This window comes from Callithrix jacchus, chromosome 3 (genome assembly GCF_049354715.1).
Source record: "Callithrix jacchus isolate 240 chromosome 3, calJac240_pri, whole genome shotgun sequence".
Taxonomy (NCBI): domain Eukaryota; kingdom Metazoa; phylum Chordata; class Mammalia; order Primates; family Cebidae; genus Callithrix; species Callithrix jacchus.
This window is the reverse complement of record NC_133504.1, coordinates 129,227,797-129,250,901: the sequence shown is the minus strand read 5'-3', so window position 1 is coordinate 129,250,901 and position 23,105 is coordinate 129,227,797. Positions and strand designations below refer to the sequence as shown.

General features: G+C 35.8%; 1 protein-coding gene and 1 pseudogene across 3 annotated transcripts in view; one reads left to right on the top strand and one right to left on the bottom strand.

Annotated features, from left to right (window-relative positions):
* LOC144581955 (uncharacterized) overlaps positions 1-23,105 on the top strand; it is a 134,016-nt gene that overhangs the window by 3,003 nt on the left and 107,908 nt on the right. The window lies entirely within an intron of this gene.
* LOC118152028 (transmembrane protease serine 11B-like protein) lies at positions 6,613-19,780 on the bottom strand (annotated as a pseudogene).

Here is a 23,105-nt window from a genome sequence, read left to right as displayed (position 1 = left end):
ATTTTCATAAAGTAAGAGCAGTTATTTACATACTATCAGTCAATGTAAACAAAGGCCAGTATTACCGGGCAGGCATCAGTATTTCCTTCCATGTACCCAGCACCTACCATTGTGTCCTGTACCTTACCATGATAGGCTTCTTTAGCATTACAAGTGTTTGTATCAATAATCTTCACAGGTGCTTTCTGAAGGAACACTGGGTATTTACCTAAAGGAAGTAAATGTGATCGGCAAACAAGCCGAAAGAGCTGGATGACCTTGCTTTATCCTCTGTACTTAAGACCTATATTTGACTGTTGCTTACTTTTAGAATGAAAAAGCCCACTCACTCTCCTCGCTCAAACTGATAAAAAAGAAATATTCAAATTATAATTTGAAATCTCTTTCTAACGTTGCCTGTTTCTTTATCTCTCTTCCCACATCTTTGGACCAGAGCTTTCTCAGTTGGCTTTTCAGGTTAGGGAGGTTCTACAACCAAATTGGTTTCCTTGGAACATTTGAAACCCAGGCAGTTTGTGAAGTCGTAACTCCATATGCACTATTCCCTAAGAGATTGTCTGGGAGTACTCAGCATCTGGAGTTAAATGGTGCCTTTGACTCTACACCTAGATTATGATTTTCATGTTTCTTCTCTACCTTACATGGTATGTTAAGTTTTCAGTGATCTTACCATTAAAGTCTCCCCATCCTGTAACAACAACTCCTTCACCAGGTGGAAAAATCTGTGTGGCTTCAGGAAGACAAACTCAATGTACATCATTCTTAAATAAAACTTTTCTAGTGAGCAGTATAAGTGCAGTATCATCATGATGGTCATCCTGGATGTAGTCCTCATGAATAACGATTTGTTGAACATCATGTTGCATATAGGGAAGAGTTACTTTTGTGCCAAAGCTGACAGTGTAGTTTTTTGAATGTTTTGTCCTAAAGAAATAAAAATAATGTATTTTGTATTTATTTCAAGATAATAGAAATACATTCTGCATCTACTGTACTCTTCTCTTGGCGTGAATATTTCCTTGCTCTGTAGTTCATTAGCAGTGATATAATCTGATTTTTTAACTCATTCAAAAAATCTTGAGTTTCTACACCATACACTATTTAAGGCAATGGGGGTATAGAATAAAAATAAATAGCCATACCATCAAAAAGTTTAAATCTAGTGAAAGAGAGGTGTAAACACTAGCAGTTGTAATATGTTACATAGTGTCATATATAATTAGTGGGACTGCAAAACAGGAGGACTTAAATCTGTATTCTAAAGGGAATGGATGATTTCTTAGGGAAAAGAGCATTTTGCATAAGACTATGGGACTAAGTCCTATTTGCCTAAAAGACGAGGAGATGGGGACAGACATGTGCAGAGAGGAAGATAGTTATGAAACAGAATGTGTTTCAGCAACTACAAGTAGTTTAGGATGTCTGTAGTATAAAGTAATGAGAGGTAAGTATCACATGAAGAAAAAAATGCACTGTCAAGAGTGAATGGTTCTTTCTATTTTGACTGGTAAGGTAGGAAAGCCTTAGATGGGCTTACCATATAATTTGTCTTCCAAACCAGAACCCTTTTGAGAATGAAAGGGAGTGCTGCTAACACTTAAACCAGGATAACAGGTGCAAACTGGAACTTCCCCCAAAGCCTTCAGTTTTCATAGCCTTGGGCAACATGATGAACTTACACTTTAAAACAGTGAGCCGCAGTCACCAAGTATCTTTCACTGATCAAAGATGCTCCACAGTAGTGTCACCCATTCATTTTAAGGCTTGCTTGCCATGGCTGTTCTCCTATCCTGACTCGATCAAATGTAGGTGACATCCTGGCTCGTCTCCCACAGCCTGACAGAAAGTCAGTTTTGCTTCATTAGGAAAATAATGTTTGATTACAAAGCAGACAGTGAGCTGAGTTGGCTTTGTATGGTTATATCTGACAATATCTTGTGCTGATAGGTACAGTGTAATCTGTACAGGAATCACTAGCAGCCAGTGGATTGCTTGCATACCCAGCATACTGTCTCCAAGTCACAAGCACTTAGAGAATGTGTGAGCTGTGGAAGGCAGATAAAGTTACAGTTAAGTCCATGGTCTGCAACCAGACTCCTTGAGTTTGAATTCTGGCCTCACCATTTACAAGCTGGATGAATTTAGACAATTATTTCACTCCTTTGTGCTTCAGTTTCCCCATTTCAAAAATGGAATGACAATCATACCCATATGCAGGATGGTACCAAGATTAAATGAATTACTGTATGTGTAAAGCACTTAAAACTGTGCCTGACCAATAGTAACAAAAACTGCTATGCTTTAGATCATCTCATAAATTTAATTTAAAAGTATCTGAACTTAAGGTTGTTGATAATTTTTGCAGCATTGACCTTACTGATTCTGAAATAGAACAAAAAATTCATAGTAAATTTAAAACCTAGCACCACAGAGCTTGGGGCAATGGATTAAGATGGTAGGTCCAGTAGGGCAAAAGGGTTCATAAATAATTTGGAATTTCAAGAAAAAGTGTTAACACAAAGGGGAGAACAGTGGTTTGTTGGAATTGTTTTTATTATAAATGAAAGTATGACATGAAGTGCCATCTTCATGGTTCTGCATGAGAGAATTCTTTCTTATTTGATTAGAATTGTATTCTACATCATCTACAGTGAAAAACTGTCTTTTCTTAGAAGAAAAGGAATTCCCTGCAAGTAAACCTAATTACTGTCAGTATACAAAAAAATAACTTCTAAAAAGTGACCTGTCTTATAATGGTGGATCCAATGCTGTTTTTGAAATTTATAGGATTTTTTTTTTTTTTTTTTTTTTTTTTTGAGACGGAGTTTCGCTCTTGTTACCCAGGCTGGAGTGCAATGGCGCAATCTCGGCTCACAGCAACCTCCACCTCCTGGGTTCAGGCAATTCTCCTGCCTCAGCCTCCCGAGCAGCTGGGATTACAGGCACGCACCACCGAGCCCAGCTAATTTTTTGTAATTTTAGTAGAGACGGGGTTTCACCATGTTGACCAAGATGGTCTCGATCTGCTGACCTCGTGATCCACCCGCCTCGGCCTCCCAAAGTGCTGGGATTACAGGCTTGAGCCACCGCGCCCAGCCTAGGAGATTTTTTAAAGATTAGCAAGACACATCAGTACTTAAAAGGACTGTTAAAAGTATTAATGTCTGCTTTAGAATGAAAAGCGGCCTGCCCTCACCCCTGAAACAAAAAGTTTGGTATTATTGCAATTTGATTCTGCTTTTAATAGTGAAGAATAGAAATAATTGCTCTGATGTAAAACAGTGACATTCATTTAAAAATTTGAATATCAGTTCTGTGTCTGATCTTTTTGACATATGCTAGGGTAAAATGATGAAAGTAGCACCACTCCCAACATGAGCTTACCTAGAAGCCTCAGAGAATTCGAATCTGAAGAATCTGAGTGGTTCTTCAGCATCTGATGTAAAATACTTTCTTTTTCTTGTGTTTTCTTTCATTGATCTGGGACCCTTGAACACCAGCCGTATATGTGCTGTCACGCTGTTGTTATCAGGACTGGAAACAACATAAAGCTTTTATATATTACTGAAAACAGAATTTCCTTCCCCATTGTCTGATCTTTCATATCTTGGTTTCTTTTTTTATGGGTTTGTGGAGTATGTTTAGGTTGAGCACGGGAGCATCCATCTTCCTATATTTGTTTGGTGACAGTATGCATGCAGCTGTATTATTCAATTTAGAGGACAAGCAGTTACATGAGTCTATAAAAGGGAGGCCAGATGGCTCATGACTATAATCCCAACAGTTTGGGAGGCTGAGGTGGGCAGATCACCTGAGTTCAGGAGTTCAAGATCAGCCTGGCCAACAAGGTGAAACCCCATCTCTACTAAAAATAAAAAAAATTAGCTGGGCATGATGGTGTATACCTATAATGCCAGCTACTCAGCAGGCCGAGGCAGGAGAATCACTTGAACCTGGGAGGCAGAGGTTGCAGCGAGTCAAGACCATGCCACTGCATGCCAGCCTGGGCAACATGAACAAAACTCCAACTCAAAACAAACAAACAAACAAAAAACAAAAAGAAAAACAGGAGTTGCCTGAGGCATAGGGTAAAGGTATCACCTAAGAACTAGGATGATTTATTAATTTATTAACATTCATCAATCACTTGTTGAGCAACTACTATAGACAAGCAACTGAACTGGGTGCTATTAGGTGATAGAAGCTGCAAGGGTGACTAAGACATAGCTTCTACCCTCAAGGAAATTGTAGATTTTTAGGGGAGATAAGACATATATACAAATTACTATAATAATTGAGGTAGAAGCAATAATACATTTATTTTATGTGGAGATATTCCCAGGAAGGTTAAGTCATTTTTTACACAAAATATCAGAGAAATTTGCATGGAGGAGGTGACACACACTGACCCTTAATGTATTTTTGTTTCTACTTCATTATCAACCAGAAAATTGCATAAATCAGAGATAAGAGGGAATATTTCTTCAGAATAACTGATGGCAATAATATTCATTAGCATCTACTGGGTATCTGCTATATTCCAATGCACTTTGTATTACATAGCCTATATACTTTGTTATCTCATTTATTAGCACACTTAGTTTTCACAATAATCCTGCTGCATAGGTGTCATCTTCATGTTATAGACAAGGAAAAATTGAGGCTCTGAGAAGTTACATAATGTATTCAAGAGTAAGTACATACTACACTAGACTTTAGAGTTAGTCCAGTTGACTGTATAACCTGAGTTCTTTACAGAGCTGTCTGTATGCTCCACACTGTCACCTTATGCCCACTCATAAAGTAACAGCAGTGTCTAGGAGACTGAGCTCAACCAGGAAGGATGTTTAATGCTAGCTAAGGGGTAGCAGTGATGGAAAGTTGTTGAGTTTAACTGTATTTGAGGAAGATCAATCTGACTGTGGTTTTTAGGGAGGGTGTGTCTGGAATCGAGAAAAGGGCAGCCATCCTGAGGAGCTAGCCAGCCAACAGATATGTAGGAATTGTTACAAAGTCCTGAGGCTTGTGTCTGAAGTGGCATTGTTGGGACAATTAATGTGTTTTGGGACTCCCTCAGGGATGCTCATTATTTTGTCACATAAATCAGTAACAATTCCTCGGAAGGTCACATAAGTTTGATTATGATATTTGATTATTATAGCAGTGTATGCCAAAGTGAAAAGCTCTGTCCTGTAGCCTCTTCATGACTTTCTTTTGGTGCATGCTGTTTATAGTTACTTGAAATTACATGCATGGGACAACAAAACAGAGACATCTCTCATGGTTGCAGTCATCTCTGAGAGATATCTGGGCCCTTCAACTTTAGTCTCACATTATGTTCAATACCAAAATTGACCTCCAACATTAATACTAGTTGAGAGCTTAATCTTTTCTACAATTCCAGGAGTCCCAGGAACAGGGAAGAAGAGCAGACATAGTCCTGTGGCACTGATGGAAGTAAAAGCAGGATTTTTGCCTTCCATCTGAAATTTCATCTGAAATGTGTTTCATCTGAATTTTGCCTTCATCTGAAATGTGTTTATTTACAAGTTTTTCCCCACATATCTTCTTTTTTATCCTGAATACAGTTCTGTGAGTGAGGCAAAGCAAGTGTTATTATTAGCATGTATTGAATAGAGGAACAGACTCAAAACTATACAGTAACTTGCCAAAAACTCTAGGGCTACTAAATTACAAAGGCTATGCTCAGGTTGTCTAAATCCTATATGGCTACCTCGGCCAGTCCATGCCACTCCAAACCCACATGCAGGGAACACAGCATGGCTATTTTACTTCTTATTATGGTGACTAGAAGGTTTTTCTTGATCTCGAAGCCTAGTGTAGATAGGCTCTCTCCTACCCTGTATCTACTAAGAATTCTAGGGGTATTTCCACTAAGTGTTTATCTGACTGGCAAGTCACAGATTAAGAGAAATCAGGATCAATACTTTAGCTACTGCTAAATAAAAATGTTAGAGCATCAAACATTGGTCTATGGGACTATCTAATGTTTTCTGGACATAGATATTTAGGAAACCAAAAGTATCAAACATTTGTAATTTGAAGATTAATGTATCGACAATACATCTAGTGAACTCAACTATATAGCCCAATCTTTGCTTGGATTTTACATTGAAAAATTTGCCTGTTATTTGTAATAATGCTTGGTATTCATAGCTTATTGGCTAAGGACTATAACATATTAATAGACTCTTTTTGTTTGTTTGTTTGTTTGTTTGTTTGTTTTTTGAGACGGAGTTTCGCTCTTGTTACCCAGGCTAGAATGCAATGGCGCGATCTTGGTTCACCACAACCTCTGCCTCCTGGGTTCAGGCAATTCTCCTGCCTCAGCCTCCCGAGTAGCTAGGATAACAGGCACGCGCTACCAGGTCCAGCTAATTTTTTTGTATTTTTAGTAGAGATGGGGTTTCACCATGTTGACCGGGATGGTCTCGATCTCTCGACCTCGTGATCCACCCATCTCGGCCTCCCAAAGTGCTGGGATTACAGGCTTGAGCCACTGCGCCCGGCCAATAGACTCTTTTTACAGAGAAATTTGAAGTGTACTGCTATGTATAATGAGTTGATCTCTTTTCTGATGGTTAATGTTAGTTACTTACACCAGTGTGATGGCTTGAGAAGAGACACATTGTCTGTAAATGCTAGAACTTTGAAATGCATCAACCATCTGTTAAGAGAGAAAATAGAGTCAAATATCAAATTCCAATATTTGTATTTCAGAGAATTAACAATGAAACAGATATAGGAAAATACTAACTTACCCTATTCTCAAGAATTTTGCTAAGATAGTTATTTTCTGGTAATGTCTCCCTTTCATAATTTCTATTTTATGGGATATCCAGCACTTTAAAGCTACCTTGGTAGAAGTAGATTCTGTTTGCTGTGAGATCAAGAAATGACCCAAGAATTATTTAAATTAAATAAACTTCAAATCCAGATATAGATTACATAGTAATAACAACTAGTATGTATTGTGCTCATATTAAACATTGATAAACTCTTGTGAATCATTTAGGTACAGTTGATTAGATCATATAGACATTGTGTTTATAGGACCAATAATGCAATAGATAGATAGATAGATAGACAGACAGACAGACAGATAGATTCCTGTCTCAATCAATATGTTACTCTTTCTGAACTTTGAGATATATATGTATACACACACATTTATATATATACATATACATATATGTATATATATATAGGTAGAGAGGTATAAGAAAATGTTTGAGATAATAGATGAAGATATAAAGTTCAGACATAGTAACATATTGGTTGAGACAGGAATTTATACTATGAAGAGATTTCTGTCTATAGTAATCAATTATCAGATTATGAATAAAAATAGTTATCATGTAAGTATCTTCCATGCAAAGATACTTTAGAAAAACTTTATGAACTATACTATCTTTCAGTGGAAGTGTAGTCTCAGAAAGACTAAGTAATTTACCCAAAATTATATCGCTACTAAGAAGAGCCAAGAATCAAAACTCAATTTGTCTGACTCCAAAGCTCACACTTAAGTTATTACATTTCCTTCCTAAATTTTCATAAATACTAAGGTACTTAACATATGATACCTATTATCTCCACTGTGAATACATATTAAACATTTAGGAATATGCTAGATATTGCATAAGAGTGCCTGGCATATAATATGAACTAAATAAATATTAATATTATTTTGCAATGTGATTATTGCCTTTGAAGATCATGTGTAAGAGATGATATGGATGAAACCATTAAATGAGGTATTAATAAGATATTATTAAATGGCAAAGTATATTTTTCAATTGCAAGTTCTATGTGAAGGCAGAAAAGGAGGCAATGTGATTAAATATATTATCACCATAAATGTGAAAATATTTTATAGTGAAGTTGATGGTAAAAGAAGTCAGAAAGTTCTAAATAAAATGCTGAAAATCGGTTGATTATGAATGATTTATCAAGGAATATTGTTAATTTCAGTTAGCTTTTCTGTGGGTTGCAGATCTTTTACTTTAGAGATAAATTGATAAAGCTTTATAACAGAGGTTTACTAGGTATTTTATAAGTAATAAAAATTAGATCTTGAAACTAGGTTTATGTACTAGATTTTTTATAAGTAGCAAAAATTAGACCTTGAAACGATGTAGCTTCTCTCTCATAATTCACTCTTCACAATTCATCATTCAGTTCTTTATTTGGATTCCTAATTATTTCTACCTATTACAATGTTCAACAACCATGAATATTCCTTAATTAATACAGGATTGAATTAATTTAACTAATAGATTGGCGGAATATGGATTGGTTTGATTACAACTGAATGGAGTTCTTTTCTAAGTGTGAGTGAATAAACTAAACTGATTATTTAATTAATTGATATAATTCTGTGTAGCAGTCTTAATCGGACACTGAAATTGCTCACTAACTATACTGAGGTCACTGTGAATACAGCCATTGTGCTTAGCTGATACCTAATGAGATAAAAATAACCTCTGGGAATGGGATGTCTACAGGCATACATGTACCATTTGATTAACATTTCTGTCTATATAAGTAGTTTAAATCCCAATATGAATTGAGAAAGATGGATGATGGAGCAGAAAAAAAAAGAAATCATTCTATAACTTTTCTATAACTTAATTATTTAAAACCTGTTTCTGGAAAGAAAACCTAAAACACACACACACACACACACACATACATTTTTTTCCTGAGTGCTCTGGATGCAATATCAGGGTTTAAGCATAAATTATGAGAGGACTTCTGTCTAAATCTGACAGAGTAAAAGTACTACATTTTCATACCTATAAGCCCAGAAAAAGAACAAAAGTAAGAATAGTGTGCTCTGTTCTAAGGAAACAAGCAAGCAATGCAGCTACAACTTACAACTTCAAATTTTATAATGTGAAGTAAATATGCTCCAAATTGTGAAGTATACCCTAAAGTGAGAGACTATATACAATAGAGAATCATCTCACAAATTAAACTAGACACACACCTTTCTAAAAGTTCTCAATGATTGAGTATTAAGACTTCAGGGCCTAGACAAAAACAGGAGTATTTTTTAAAGTCCCATTTTAACACTGCAGAATGACAAAAGTAATAATGAAAGTGAAATCATACAGTTGTGACATTTTTATTGTCTATGATCCAATCTTCCAGCTAAGGCAACCTGTTGAAGGTAAGCTAGGGAAAAGAAAGAATGGACATCAGAAATTACTATATCAACTATATCATAATTCAAAGAGTCTGCAAATTAGGGAGATTTTTTTCAGGGCCACGCCAGCTTCTTAACTCTTAAAAAATGAAAGTAAATGAACCCTGGGGTTAAAGGAAACAACAGTAAGAGAAGAGAATGGTTGATATAGTAGATGAAGATATAAACTGCAGACTCCCTCAGCCTGGAAGTCCTAGGCAGAGAGATGAGGGAAGAAACATCCGTAATTAGAAAGGAAAAAGTTACATTGTCCCTGTTTACAGGTGACATAATCTTATATTTTAAAAAAACCTCAAGACTTAACAAAAACATTCTTATAACTGATAAATGAACTCAACTAAGTTTCAGAATTAAAAATCAACATATAAAAACCAGTAGCATTTTTATACGTCAGTGACAAACTAGTTGAAAAGATAATCAAGAGAAGAATCCCAATTACAATAGCTACAGAAAAACAGATACCTACAAATGAATTTAACCGAGGAGGTGAAAGATCTCTATAAAGAAAACTACAAAATACCGATGGAAGAAATAGAAGACACTCAAAAGCATTAAAAGACATCACACGTTCATGGAATGAAATAATTAATATTGTTAAAATGATTATATTACCCTGTTACTACCCATGAGTCATCTATCACTCACTACATAGGAGTCCAGGCAACAAATTCCTCTTAGAATTTATCTGTAGAAAAGCTGCTTTTCTAGACCAGAAAGAGGTCCTCTTTGAGCAGCAATGAATGTTTCATAATTCATCACAGTATTTTCTTACCCTGGCTACTGGTGAAAAGCAAAGCCAAATAAGGTAGTCAAACTATCTGGTGCGCACATTTGAATACAATGAACTGTCCTGTTATTTAAGAGTCTCTAAATTTTCTCTTCCAAAACAGTTGTTGCAGCTTTTGTGTTTAAATATGTTCTTCTTGTAACTATTGATAAACTCTGTTCTAAGGTGCCCGATGTACAAATAAATATACATTGATTTCATTTAAATCTGATGTACAAATAAATATACATTGATTTCACTTTTAAAAATTGCCATACTACTGAAAGCAATCTACAGATTGAATGCAACTCCTATGAAAATACCAATGACTTTTTTCAAAGAAATAGAAAAAAAAAATTCCTAAAATTGCTATGAAACCACAAAAGACCCCAAATAGCCAAAGCAATCCTGAGTGAAAAGAACAAAGCTGGAGGTATCACACCTCCTAACTTCAACATATACTACAAAGCTACAGTGACCAAAATAGTGTGGTACCTATTTACAACTATCTGATTTTTGACAAAAGCAGCAATAAAATACACTGGGGAAAGGACAATCTTTTCAATAAATGGTGCTGGGGAAACTGGATATCCACATATAAAAGAATGACACTATCAAATCAAGATAACCTGTAAGTCACAGACTTCAAGGTAAGACCCAGAACTATAAAACCACTGGAAGAAAACATAAAGGAAATGCCCTAAGACATTGGTCTGGGCAAATGTTTTATGAATAAGACTTCGAAAGCACAGGTAAAAGCAAATATAGATGAATGGGATTATATTAAGCTAAAAAAAATCTGCACAACAAAGGAAACTATCAATAGGGTCAAGAGACAACCTGCAGAATAGAAAGAAACTATTCATCCAACAAAGGATTAATATTTAATATCTGGAATATACAAAGAATTCAACTCAACAGAAAAAGAAATCCAATTAAAAATAGGCAGTTGATTTGAATAGATATTTCCCAAAAGAAGACAAACAAAGGGACATTGAGTCTATTTTTTTTCTTTTTTTCTTTTTTTTTCTTTCATTGCATTTTAGGTTTTGGGGTATGTGTGAAGAACATGCAAGATTGTTACATAGGTACACATGTGGCAGTGTGATTTGCTACCTTCCTCCCCTTCACCTATATCTGGCATTTCTCCCCATGCTATCTCTCCCCAACTCCCCACCCCTCACCGTCCCACCCCTATTTCCCCCCAACAGACCCCAGTGTGTAGTGCTCCCCTCCCTGTGTCCATGTGTTCTCATTGTTCAACACCCACCTATGAGTGAGAACGTGCGGTGTTTGATTTTCTGTTCTTGTGTCAGTTTGCTGAGAATGATGGTTTCCAGGTTCAACCATGTCCCTACAAAGGACACAAACTCATCATTTTTGATGGCTGCATAATATTCCATGGTATATATGTGCCACATTTTCCCAGTCCAGTCTATCATCGATGGGCATTTGGGTTGGTTCCAGGTCTTTGCTATTATAAACTGTGCTGCAATGAATATTCGTGTGCATGTGTCCTTATAGTAGAACGATTTATAATCCTTTGGATATATACCCAGTATTGGGTCTATTTTTTTTTAAATGCTCAGCTGGATTTGGTGGCTCACACCTGTGATCCTAGCACTTTGGGAGGCCAAGGCATGTGCATCACCTGAGGTCAGGACCAGCCTGGCCAACATGGCAAACCCCATTTCTACTAAAATTACAAAAATTAGCTGGGTGTGGTGGCAGTCACCTATGATCCCAGCTACAGGGGAAGCAGGAGAATCACTTGAATACGAGGGACAGATGTTGCAGTGAGCCAACATCATGCCACTTCACTCCAGCCTGGGCAAAAGAGTGAAATTCTGTCTCAAAAATAAATAAATATATAAATAAATAAAATGCTCAACATCATTAACCATCAGGGAAATGCATAGCAAAACCACAGTGAAATATAATTTTATCGCAGTTATAATGGATAGTACTAGAAAGACCAAAAACAACAAATCCTGGCAAGGATGTGGAAAAAAGGGAGCTCTTATACAATATTGGCAGAGTTTGTAAATTAATACATTGAATATGGAAAACGGTATGATGTTTCCTCAAAAAGATAGAAATAGAATTACCATATTGTCCAGCAATCTTACTACTAGGTATATACATATCCAAAGAAAAGAAAATTAGTTTGTCAAAAAGAAATCTTTGCTTTCGTGTGTATCCCTGCACTATTCACAATAGCCCTAAGTACTGCATGTTCTCACTTACATGTAGAAGCTAAAAACTTTGATTTCATAGATGTAGAGAGTGGAATAGTGGTTACTAGTGGCTGGAAAGTGTAGGAGAAGAAGAATAGGAAGAGAGGTGTTAGATACAAAATTACTGTTAGGAGGAATAATTTCTTGTCTTCTAAAGCACTGTAGGATCACTATATTTAACAATAATTTATTATATATTTTTAAATAGCTGGAAGAAAACATTTGAATGTTTTTGACACAGATAAGTGAATAATTTTTGAGGTTATGAATGTGCTAATTACCCTGACTTGATCATTGCACATTGTATACATATATCTAAACCTTATGAATATGTACAATTAGTATGTGTCAATTAAAAAAAACTCAGGCCAGGTGCGGTGGCTCAAGCCTGTAATCCCAGCACTTTGGGAGGCCGAGGTGGGTGGATCATGAGGTCAAGACATTGATACCATCTTGGTCAACATGGTGAAACCCCGTCTCTACTAAAAATATTTTTAAAAATTAGCTGGGAGTGGTGGCGCATGCCTGTAATCCCAGCTACTCAGGAGGCTGAGGCAGGAGAATTGCCTGAACCCAGGAGGTGGAGGTTGCAGTGAGCCGAGATCGCGCCATTGCACTCCAGCCTGGGTAACAAAGAGCGAAACTCCGTCTCAAAAAAAAAAACAAAAAACCCAGCCTATAATCCACCCTCTAGTCCTACTTCTTAACAGTATTCTTTAGAAAACATCTATACCAAACCCCAAAGAGTGAATAATAGTTACAAATAATGCAGTAGGGAACTTTGTAGATCTTGGAGGAAAAAAAACCAAAAGGAGGAAAAAAAAAAAATTTTAACTAGAAGAGGAATTACAAAGGAACAAAATTGTCTTAGCAGCTAATTCAGACAATCTCAAAAATGCAGTATACAAAAGAACTAAACAATATACAACCATTTACCAAAGAAGACAAGTAAGCTGCAGAGTTTAGTAAAAGAATGAAAACAAATAACATAAAATTGAAGGTCTGGCACGATGGCTCAGGCCTATAATCTCAACACTTTGGGAGGCCAAGGCAGGTAATTATGAGGTTAGAAGTCAAGACCAGCCTAGCCAACATGGTAAAACCCCATCTCTACCAAAAATACAAAAAATTAGCTGGGTGTGGTGGTGGATACCTGTAATCTCAGTTTCTTGGGAGGTGAAGCCAGGAGAATCACTTGAACCCAGGAAGCAGAGGTTTCAGTGAGCCGAGATGGCACCATTGCACTCCAGTCCAGGCAGGAGTGTGAGACTCCATCTCACGATAGATAGATAGATAGATAGTTAGATAGATAGATAGATAGATAGATAAAATTGAAAAGGGAAACTAAAATTATTGAAGGAATAGACAACATGAGTGGAAAAGGAGGTCCAACAAATGCATAAACGGTGGTCCTGAAAAAAAGAACTGAACAAAGTTTAAATTGTTAGCTTTTAAGGGTCCGTATGTTCAAAGAAAATTTGAAGGATAGACACGATACTAAGATTGACTGGATTTGATGAATCTAAAGCATAGTCTTGTGATTATTCAGGCAGAAAAAAATTACATTAACAAAGAGGAAATGGTCAGAATCTTTTCTTTGACAACACTAAATTGACAAAAATACAGTAGGAAATGTTTATAAAGTTCTAAGGAAAAGATAACATAAACAAGTAAGTTTTTGTTTATATATTGTTATGCATGTAAAATCTCAGGAATTTCAGCAGCTCAAAATCTTAAAGGAATGACTTTAAGAAGACATATAGCTAACCTAAAGATTAGTCATAACAAGAAACTCAAGAATCAAGAATATTCACTTAAAGATGATGAATTTAATAAATGCATCTATATGTGTTTCTTCTCCAAATCCCACTAAAATGATAGGAAAGTGTTTGGTTTGGGGTTTTAAAGAAGTTAATCCACAAAGACAATGATAATGGGAGAGGAGACAATGACAGAATTGTAGAAGCTGGAGGCAGGTGAGTGGTAATTCACATAACAGACTCAAGCAACCTATACCCTTATATTGTAGTGGGAAAAGTAAAGGCATGTGCTGCCATAAAAAAGCAACTCAAATGGTACCAGGTACTCATGGAAGTAGGAATAGAAGAAGTGAACTTAAAACCAGAAAAATTGGTTGAAACAACTAGTTCCCAGTCTTCTCCAACTGCTAAGGTTTTCAGATCATGGAGACTGAAACATAGTTGAGGTCAGGTCACACTCAAAACTTCTATGCTGAACTCTTCCCAACTTGACTATAGAGAGCTACAAGCAAATATCATGTTTATGCACAGCAAGGGAAGATTTTTCCCCTAAAAATTCTGACCAATCCAAGAGAAAAGATATAAATACAGTGGTAATTTAGGTTCTCTCAACAAAACATCTAACCAGATAGAACATCAGTAACAAAAACCATCAGCAATAGGCACTTCCTTCAGTCAGGTCTTTGATCCCCAATCTTAAAAATTAGCAGACACCAAAGGATCAACATATATTTGAGAAATGTATGTAATAGGAAATGTGGCAAAAATAACCAAAGAAAACCTTGGGAGGAAAAGAGAATATGCAGGCAAAAAATGTAAACATTATTATCCTCAGAGAAGATGTTTATAATAAATAAGATCAAGATGTTATATAAAGGAACATTTAGGTAATTAAATGATATCTCAGAATTTAAATTTATAATAGCATAAATAAAAAATCAATAGAAAGTTTAGAAAGTAAGCATGTGCAAATTAAGAAAGTGATTTTTTTAAAGACTAAGAAATGAAAAATATAATGGAAAAGATTAAAAAATTAGAAGTCATATTTAGGAATCTTGCTGTCAAAGTAAAAGGAGCTTCAAAAAGAGACCATGGACAGGAAATCATCAAAGACATAATCTAAGAAAATTTCCAGAAACAGAAGTATATTAATTTTCATCTTCAAATGGCCCACTAAATGCCAGCACAATAGATGAAAATAAGATCTATACTCTGTCACATTACCATGAAATTTCAAAATACTGTGGACAAATAAAAAAATCCAATGAGGTTTCAGAACATGAAGGACAGGGGTAGAAGAGATTTCACTCAAAAATTCTAGGATCAAAATGTCATCAGACTTCTTGACTGAAACTTAGAAGGCAATAAGGCAACAGAGCATTACCATCAAAATTCAGAGAAAAAATTGTTTTCAACTTACAATTCTATATTATTAAGTAAGTTTAAGGATATAATTAAAACATTTCAGGTACACAAGTTGTCAAAAATGTACACTTCCCATCATAACCCTTTCCCAGAAAGCTCCTGGAGTATATACTGCACTACAATTGAGTGAATACAATAATAAAAAAGAAATATAGAATTCAGACATTAGGGTGTCAAACTCAACAGATAGTTGAAGGTACCTCTCAGGGTGCTGCTGAAGGGAAATCCCAAAATGACTGCTATGTTGCCAGGGTATGAAAGTGTGCAGAATCTTCATTCTTCAATAGTAGAAAGTAAACAGATGATGCCAACAATTGAAAAATTAGAATATAGTAATATTAATAATCAAAGAGTTGAAAGTGGTTTGTCTGAGAAGTGAGAAATAGGGATAGTGAAGGAGGGGCTGCGTTTTTATTTACAAAAGTCTCTGAATAGCTATTTGATCATTTATGAGTATATCTAACTTTGGAGGAAAAAAAAAAACAACACTCAGGCATAGCAATGCTGTGAAGAAAGAGTTGATGGTGACTATATGCTCCATCTAAATATATGTTCAAAACTAAACAACTGTAGTAACTTTTATTACAGACCAGAACAAAGTGTTATAAATGCTCACAATGTAATAAGAATAACATTGCTAACAAACTAGTGAGAAGTGTGGGAGGAAAATGAAAAGTACAAATGTATGATTTTCTTGTTTTTCATAGTAGGATATGAATGATGTAATATCTAAAGTTAAAACATAGCATTAAAAAAAAAGACTCCAACTTTTCTTATGTTTTCCAAAGTCTATCTGTGCATTTATGTCTGTGTATGAATATCCATTTTTTTTACCTGTGCATAGTGAAAAAGATGTCTACAATTTTTAAAATGTTAACAATGCTTATTTCTGCAATCTGTGGTTCCTGATGTCATTTTAAAAAGAGGTAATTCATTGTTTCCATTTTTTTTATCTTTTGTAGAAATTGAAATAAAGATTACAATAAAATGAAATAAATAAAAATACATTATTTACCAACTTACTGCCAGAAAATGAACCAGGAGACCAATAATCATTCCAAAGATTGCCAACACCCCAGACACAAGAAGGGCAATCATCCATAGTGGCACAGATGTACGGGAAGCTATGACTGGTCTGCAAGTAAAGGATATGAATGTGAAAGCTCTGTCAGAATAAACACAGTCATTTTAAATCTTTATTTCTTGTCTCATGCTCACCTCTAGAAGCTCTACAATTCAGACAGTAGTAGCAAAAGATATTTTAAGAAAGGAGGAAGAAAGGGAGAGTGGGAGGGAGCAGAGTGAGGAAGAGTGAGAAGAAGGGACAAAGATTAAAAAAATGAGCTTCCCTTAAAGGTTTTGATTGAACCTGTCTAAATCTGTTATGAAGTTACATTTAGGAGTATAATGGTTGGTTCCAAATTATCTATACACTTGACATCTTGCTCCCTCCCATGATCAGAATGTAGAAACAGTGTATCAATAAGTGAAGATCTTGTCAGGTCAGAGGGGTGGGGAAAGGAAGGGAGGGGAAAAGTCTCAGAAGTTCTTTATGCCTAAGCACATAGTAATATTTTAAAGTATGATCGTGATCCTATATTATTTATTATGTCCTTATTTTATACAGAGAATATGCACAGATATGAAGTGCTATACTCTGTTAGAGCACTATCCACCTATCTTATTAGCTCTTTTATTACTATGTTTCAAAGAACTCTTTTGTAGAAAAGCATGTCATGATGAGTATACAATGTCAGGTATTTTCACTATGTCTTGTTTAGGCAAAAATTTGTATTGAGAGCCTCAATCTAAGCTGAAATAAAGATGTGTGGGAGTTTTCTAGACAAAAAAGGCATAGGAAGCCATCAAGGAGGAGGAAACAATATGCAATGCTTAAAGAAAGACCGGCAATCCAACTTTGTTGTGGCAAACTGAGTCAAAAATCATTCAAAGATGACATTGGAGAGTATGATGGCTAATTTTCTGTGTTAGCTTTGGCTAGGCCGTGGTGCTGAGCTCTTTAGTCAAACACTACTTTAGATGTTGCTGTGAAGGTATCCCATAGCTGTAACTAAGACCTATAATCAGTTGACTTTAAGTAAAGGAGATTATCTTTAATAATTGGGTGAACCTCATCCAACCAGCTGAAGACCATAAGAGCAAAAATGAATGTTTCTGGGGAGAAGAAAAACTTCTGCCTTGAAATGATAACATAAAAATCCTTCCTGAGTTCCAGTCTGGAAGCTTGTCCTATGTATTTCAGACTTTCAAACCACACAATTGTGTGAGCCAATTCCTTAAAATAAATCTATATGTGTGTTTTTATATAGCTATATGTATGTATATGTGTGTATCTATATCTTCTCTTGGTTCTGTTTCCCTAGAAAACTCTGACTGACAGAGAAGTAGCAGCAAGAAGTACCCTTGATACCACACAAGGGTGTTGAGATTTTGTGTTCTGTATTGAGGTTCTCTCAAGTGCAATTGGAGATTGACCTTAATCAGAATCACCCAAAGTGCTTATTAAACTGCAGACTGTAGAATCCTATTCCAGATCTAGTGAAATTGAATTCCTAGAAGGGCCTGGGTTTTGCACTTTAACAATCCTGGCAATGCAGATTCTTACTAAGCTATGCACTATCTTTATGATAAAATACTGAAAGACTTTAGTCTATGAGGGCAGGTTGTCAGGTTTTTTCTCAATTTTTTTTTTTTTTTTTCAGATTAGAAGTAGCAACTGGGTGTACTGTGTATGACACACTGGATCATAGAAAAACTAAATTGGGTTGATGCTTTCAGGAGAATAAGATCTTTTTTTAAAAAACAAAATCCATCTTTTATTGATGTTTTTTCATTCTCCTAGAAAATTATTTTGTATCATTTTTCTCCTCAAACCTCCAGCACCATCTCCGTCATCTTCACTCCTAGTTGATAACCATCTTATTCCACTGAGGAAATGGAAGGCATCACTAAAGAATATTTACAAATTCCATCAACACATTTCTGAACTTGTCTTCATCTATGCTCCAAGCTCTCTTTTCTTCAAATTTCTATAAATAAACTGCATGTGGCCCTGTCTTAGGCCAACCCCTCCACTATCTCTTCTCATGCTCCAACAAATAATCTATGTTCTAGACATTTCAAACTATTTACAGATCTATGGACACATAAGACACTTTCATGTCTCTATGCCCTTACACTCTCCGTTCCTTTGCCTAAAATTCACCTCAAGTCTACCTGGTGAGTTTCCACTTAAACTTTATCACTCAACTCTGTCATATCCTTTTCATTGTAGTCTCCCATAGTCAATCATATTATATCCTACATTCATAGTATATTTTGTGTTTTTACATTTTGGTCTTTTTGCCTTTAGTTTTAGCATATTGTGGTCTGAGACCACATCATTATTTGTTATTTTTTATATCCAGGATATAACATAGGGCTTAGTATTAAAGATAATTTTTGCTGAGTAAGTAAATGAATAAAGGCAAGGGAGGTCGAGGGCAACTACATTTTGGAGGGAAGATTAGAGGGATCCATGTTATATAAAGCCTTCAGGGCTAGTCAAAAGAGTTTTGACTTTATCTTGTGGAATGAATAACATGAGGACTTGCAGTGCTTAGGAAGATGAAATTGCAGACGGTATGCATGGTGATAGTTGAAAGGAGGAAGAAAAATAAAAGAAAACCAATAAAGAAAGAGCCTATTCTGATTCATGGGAATGGAGTTATGTGATTCTGGGTGATGATAATTAGAAAGAAAGTAGGAATTCAGAGAAGTTTACAAGAGAAGAATATATGCAAGAACTTGATAATTAGTTAACTATATGGGTAATGGGTAAGGATATGTTAATGATATAAATTTCACCTCAAGAAGAAGGGGAGAATGAAATGAAATCGGAAGGGATAATTTGAGAAGAAAACAGTTGTAAATTTTTCATATTTTGAGTTTGAGGAGCATTAAAATTTTCAGTAAACAACTGGAGATATCAGACTCTTAATTAACTGAGGACTGACACTTGGAAGTATAAATTTAGGAGTTATCTAAAAACGAGAGAGAATCAAGGCTGTGAAACTAGATCAGTGTGTCAAAGAGCTTGTTGTGGAGAACGATCCAAGATGGCCAATCGCTAACATCTCGGGATTGCAGCTCCCAGTGAAAGCTCAGAGAAGGGGAGGACACCACACTTTCAAATTTTGGTCGCTCACGGAGCAGAAGATTCCCAGAAAGGAGCTGCATGGGTTGCCAGTGCGACGCTTGTGGCTGGCGCAGCGGTTTTGCTGGCACCTCGGCATGGCAGCTCTTGGTGCAGAGTAAACGGGACTGGTCCCCCTTCTGACTGAGGTTTGGCAGAGCCGCCCATGGGTCGCCAGCACAACTCTTGTGGCAGGCACCTCAGCACAGCAGCTCTTGGTGCAGAGTAAATGGGATTGGTTCCCCTTCTGACCGACATTTGGAGCTCCGGGAAGGCAGAGTCGCCTACTACCGACTTAAGAAGGAAGCCAGACTGGAGATTCCCAGGCAGAAAAGCACCATCAGTCTTAACGCCGCTGTTTTGGCCGGCACAGTGGGTTGATCATATTTCGGCCCTGGGAATTAACAACTTGAACGTCCACTCAGAGACCTAATTTGAAAGTTGGTAATTACAAAGACAACAGGTGGATAAATTTACAATGATGGGAAGAAACCAGAGTAAAAAGGCTGAGAATACTCAAAATCAGAATGCCTCTCCCTCTAAAGAGGATCACAGTTCCTCACCAACAAGGGAACAAGGCTTGATGGAGAACAAGTGCATCCCATTAACAGAATCAGGCTTCAGGAGATGGATAATAAGAAACTTCTGTGAGTTAAAAGAACATGTTGTAGCCCAATGTTAAGAAACTAAGAACTTTGAAAAAAGGTTTGACGAAATCCTAATGAGAATAGACAACTTAGAGAAGAATATAAGTGAATTAATGGAACTGAAGAATACAATACAGGAACTCCGAGAAGTATGCACAGGTTTAAACACTCAAATTGTTCAAGCAGAAGAAAGGATATCAGAGGTCAAAGTCCAACTTAATGAAATAAAACGAGAAGACAAGGTTAGAGATAAAAGGATAAAAAGGAATGAGCAAAGTCTCCAAGAAATATGGGACTATGTGAAAAGACCAAATTTACGTTTGATAGGTGTACCTGAATGTGACGGAGAGAATGAATCCAAATTGGAAAATATTCTTCAGGATGTTACTCAGGAAAATTTTCCTAACCTAGCAAAGCAGGACAATATTCAACCCCAGGTAATACAGAGAACCCCACAAAGATATTCCTCAAGAAGAGCAACCCCAAGGCACATAATTGTTAGATTCACCAGGGTTGAAACAAAGGAGAAAATACTAAGGGCAGCCAGAGAGCAAAGTCAGGTTACCCACAAAGGGAAGCCTATCAGACTTAACAGCAGATCTCACAGCAGAAACTCTACAAGCCAGAATAGAGTGGGGGCCAATATTCAACATCCTTAAAGAACAGAACTTTCATCCCAGAATTTCATATCCAGCCAAACTAAGTTCACAACTGAAGGAAAAATAAAATCTTTTATGAACAAGCAAGTACTCAGAGATTTTATTACCACCAGGCCTGCTTTACAAGAGCTTCTGAAAGAAGCATTACACATAGAAAGAAACAACCAGTATTAGCCTTTCTAAAAATATACCAAAAAGTAAAGAGCATCAACATAAAGAAGAATTTACATCAACGAATGTATTAAACAGCCAGTTAACATCAAATGGCAGTAATCCTAAATTTAAATCGACTAAATTCCCCAACCAAAAGATACAGCCAAAACCCAACGGTATGCTACATCCAGACCCACTTCACATGCAACGATACACGAAGATTCAAAACAAGGGGATGGAGAAAGATTTACCAACCAAATGGAGAGCAAAAATAAACAAATAAATAAAAAGCAGGAGTTGCAATTCTCGTATCTGATAAAATAGATTTTAAAGCAACAAAGATATAGTGGTAAAAGGATCAATGCAACAACAAGAGCTAATGATCCTAACACCCAGATACATAGAGACTTAATGAGACAGAAAATTAATAAAGATATCAAGGACTCGAACTCAGATCTGGAACAAGTAAACTTAATAAATATTTATAGAGCTCTCCACTTTAAATACACAAAATATACATTCTTGTCAATACCACATCACACCTACTCATAGGTTTAAATGAAATATTGATTGGCCATTATTAATACTCATTTTTTTTAGGATAAAGCAACATTTCCATTCTCTCTCCCTCTTCTTCTTCCTCTTTATTCCTCTCCTTCACCCCTTTTTTTTCTTTCCTTCTCTTAAAAAAAGAAAAAAAGAAATCAACTTGTAGACCTCTAGATCCAGGTAGGCAATGTCTCTCTCATTGCCTGATTTTCTTTCTTCCCCTCCCTCCCTCCCTCCCTTCCTTCCTCCCTCCCTTCCTCCTTTCCTCCCTTCCTGCCTTCCTCCCCTCCTAAAAATAATAATAATAATAATAATAATAATAATAAAGAGTTTGTTGTATTAAAATTCAGGCAAAATTAGTGTTTCTTTTTCCAAGGCAAATATTTGTTTTCATTCCAATGATGGCTAATTCATCTGAGCATTTTTATACCCTTCCTGAATGTTACAGTCTTATTCTTTCATATCTCTCAAACACCTTTAAATAATAAGCATTTGTTTTCTCATTGTCAAATTTAAAATACTGTTGATCTTTTAATGATGGGTCAATACCTACCTTATCTCATAAGAATTCAGCTCCACCAAAACTATCTTGCTCACTGGTTTGTTCTCCAATCTCAACTCATCATTTTTTTTTCTTTTCTGTCTCCTGTAAACTCTTCCTAATTACTTTCTTTCCTTAATCATTCTTTAATTGAGGACACATTTGTACATTTCTTATTTTGGCTAGTTTTATTATTAAACTTTTAATTCAGTACAGATGTTTGCATAGATTTGGGCAAATTTTTTATTTTATGTCTACAGTTCATTTTCAGAACTTGTATTCTATAAGAACCAAAAAACCTTAAATCTATTAAAATGTAATTAAATAAGATGTTTTAGAATTCACCCAGATACTATGGCTTCAAAGGGAAAAACTGAAATGACTTCCTAATTTTCAACTTTATGTCGTTAGAATTGCTATAGGATGTAATATTTTCATTCCCTATCCCCTTTCCCACACTGATTATCTCTTGGCACAGCAAAGATAATTCTCTGGGTTGTAGCTACCTTTAATTTGTAACCTAATGACATTACAACAATGACAGATAAATAGCTGCCTAAAAATGGCAAAGAGACTTCTCAAGCAGGACAAATACTCAGCTATTAGCCAATTTCTGGTAGTCCATACAACAAATTATTCTGGAAAATCACATAAGGAATTACTGGGAGGGAAACACAGAATATAAATTATGCCTTGCCATTACAAAATACCTGGATATAAACTTCTTAATCCTTTCTTTGCAAAAACCTAAAACATTGCCTTCTTCTGAGATGTTTCTCATTCTATTTGACAGGACTAACTTTAAGAAAAAATGTGAAATTGAGAAAATGTGATTTTGAAGCCTCTATTTCCACATCTGGTATTTTTTTTCTTTCTTTTAACTACTAAAGTTCACTAAGGTCTTCTCAAATGTGCATGCAAAGTAAACCATGTTTCTAAATTCC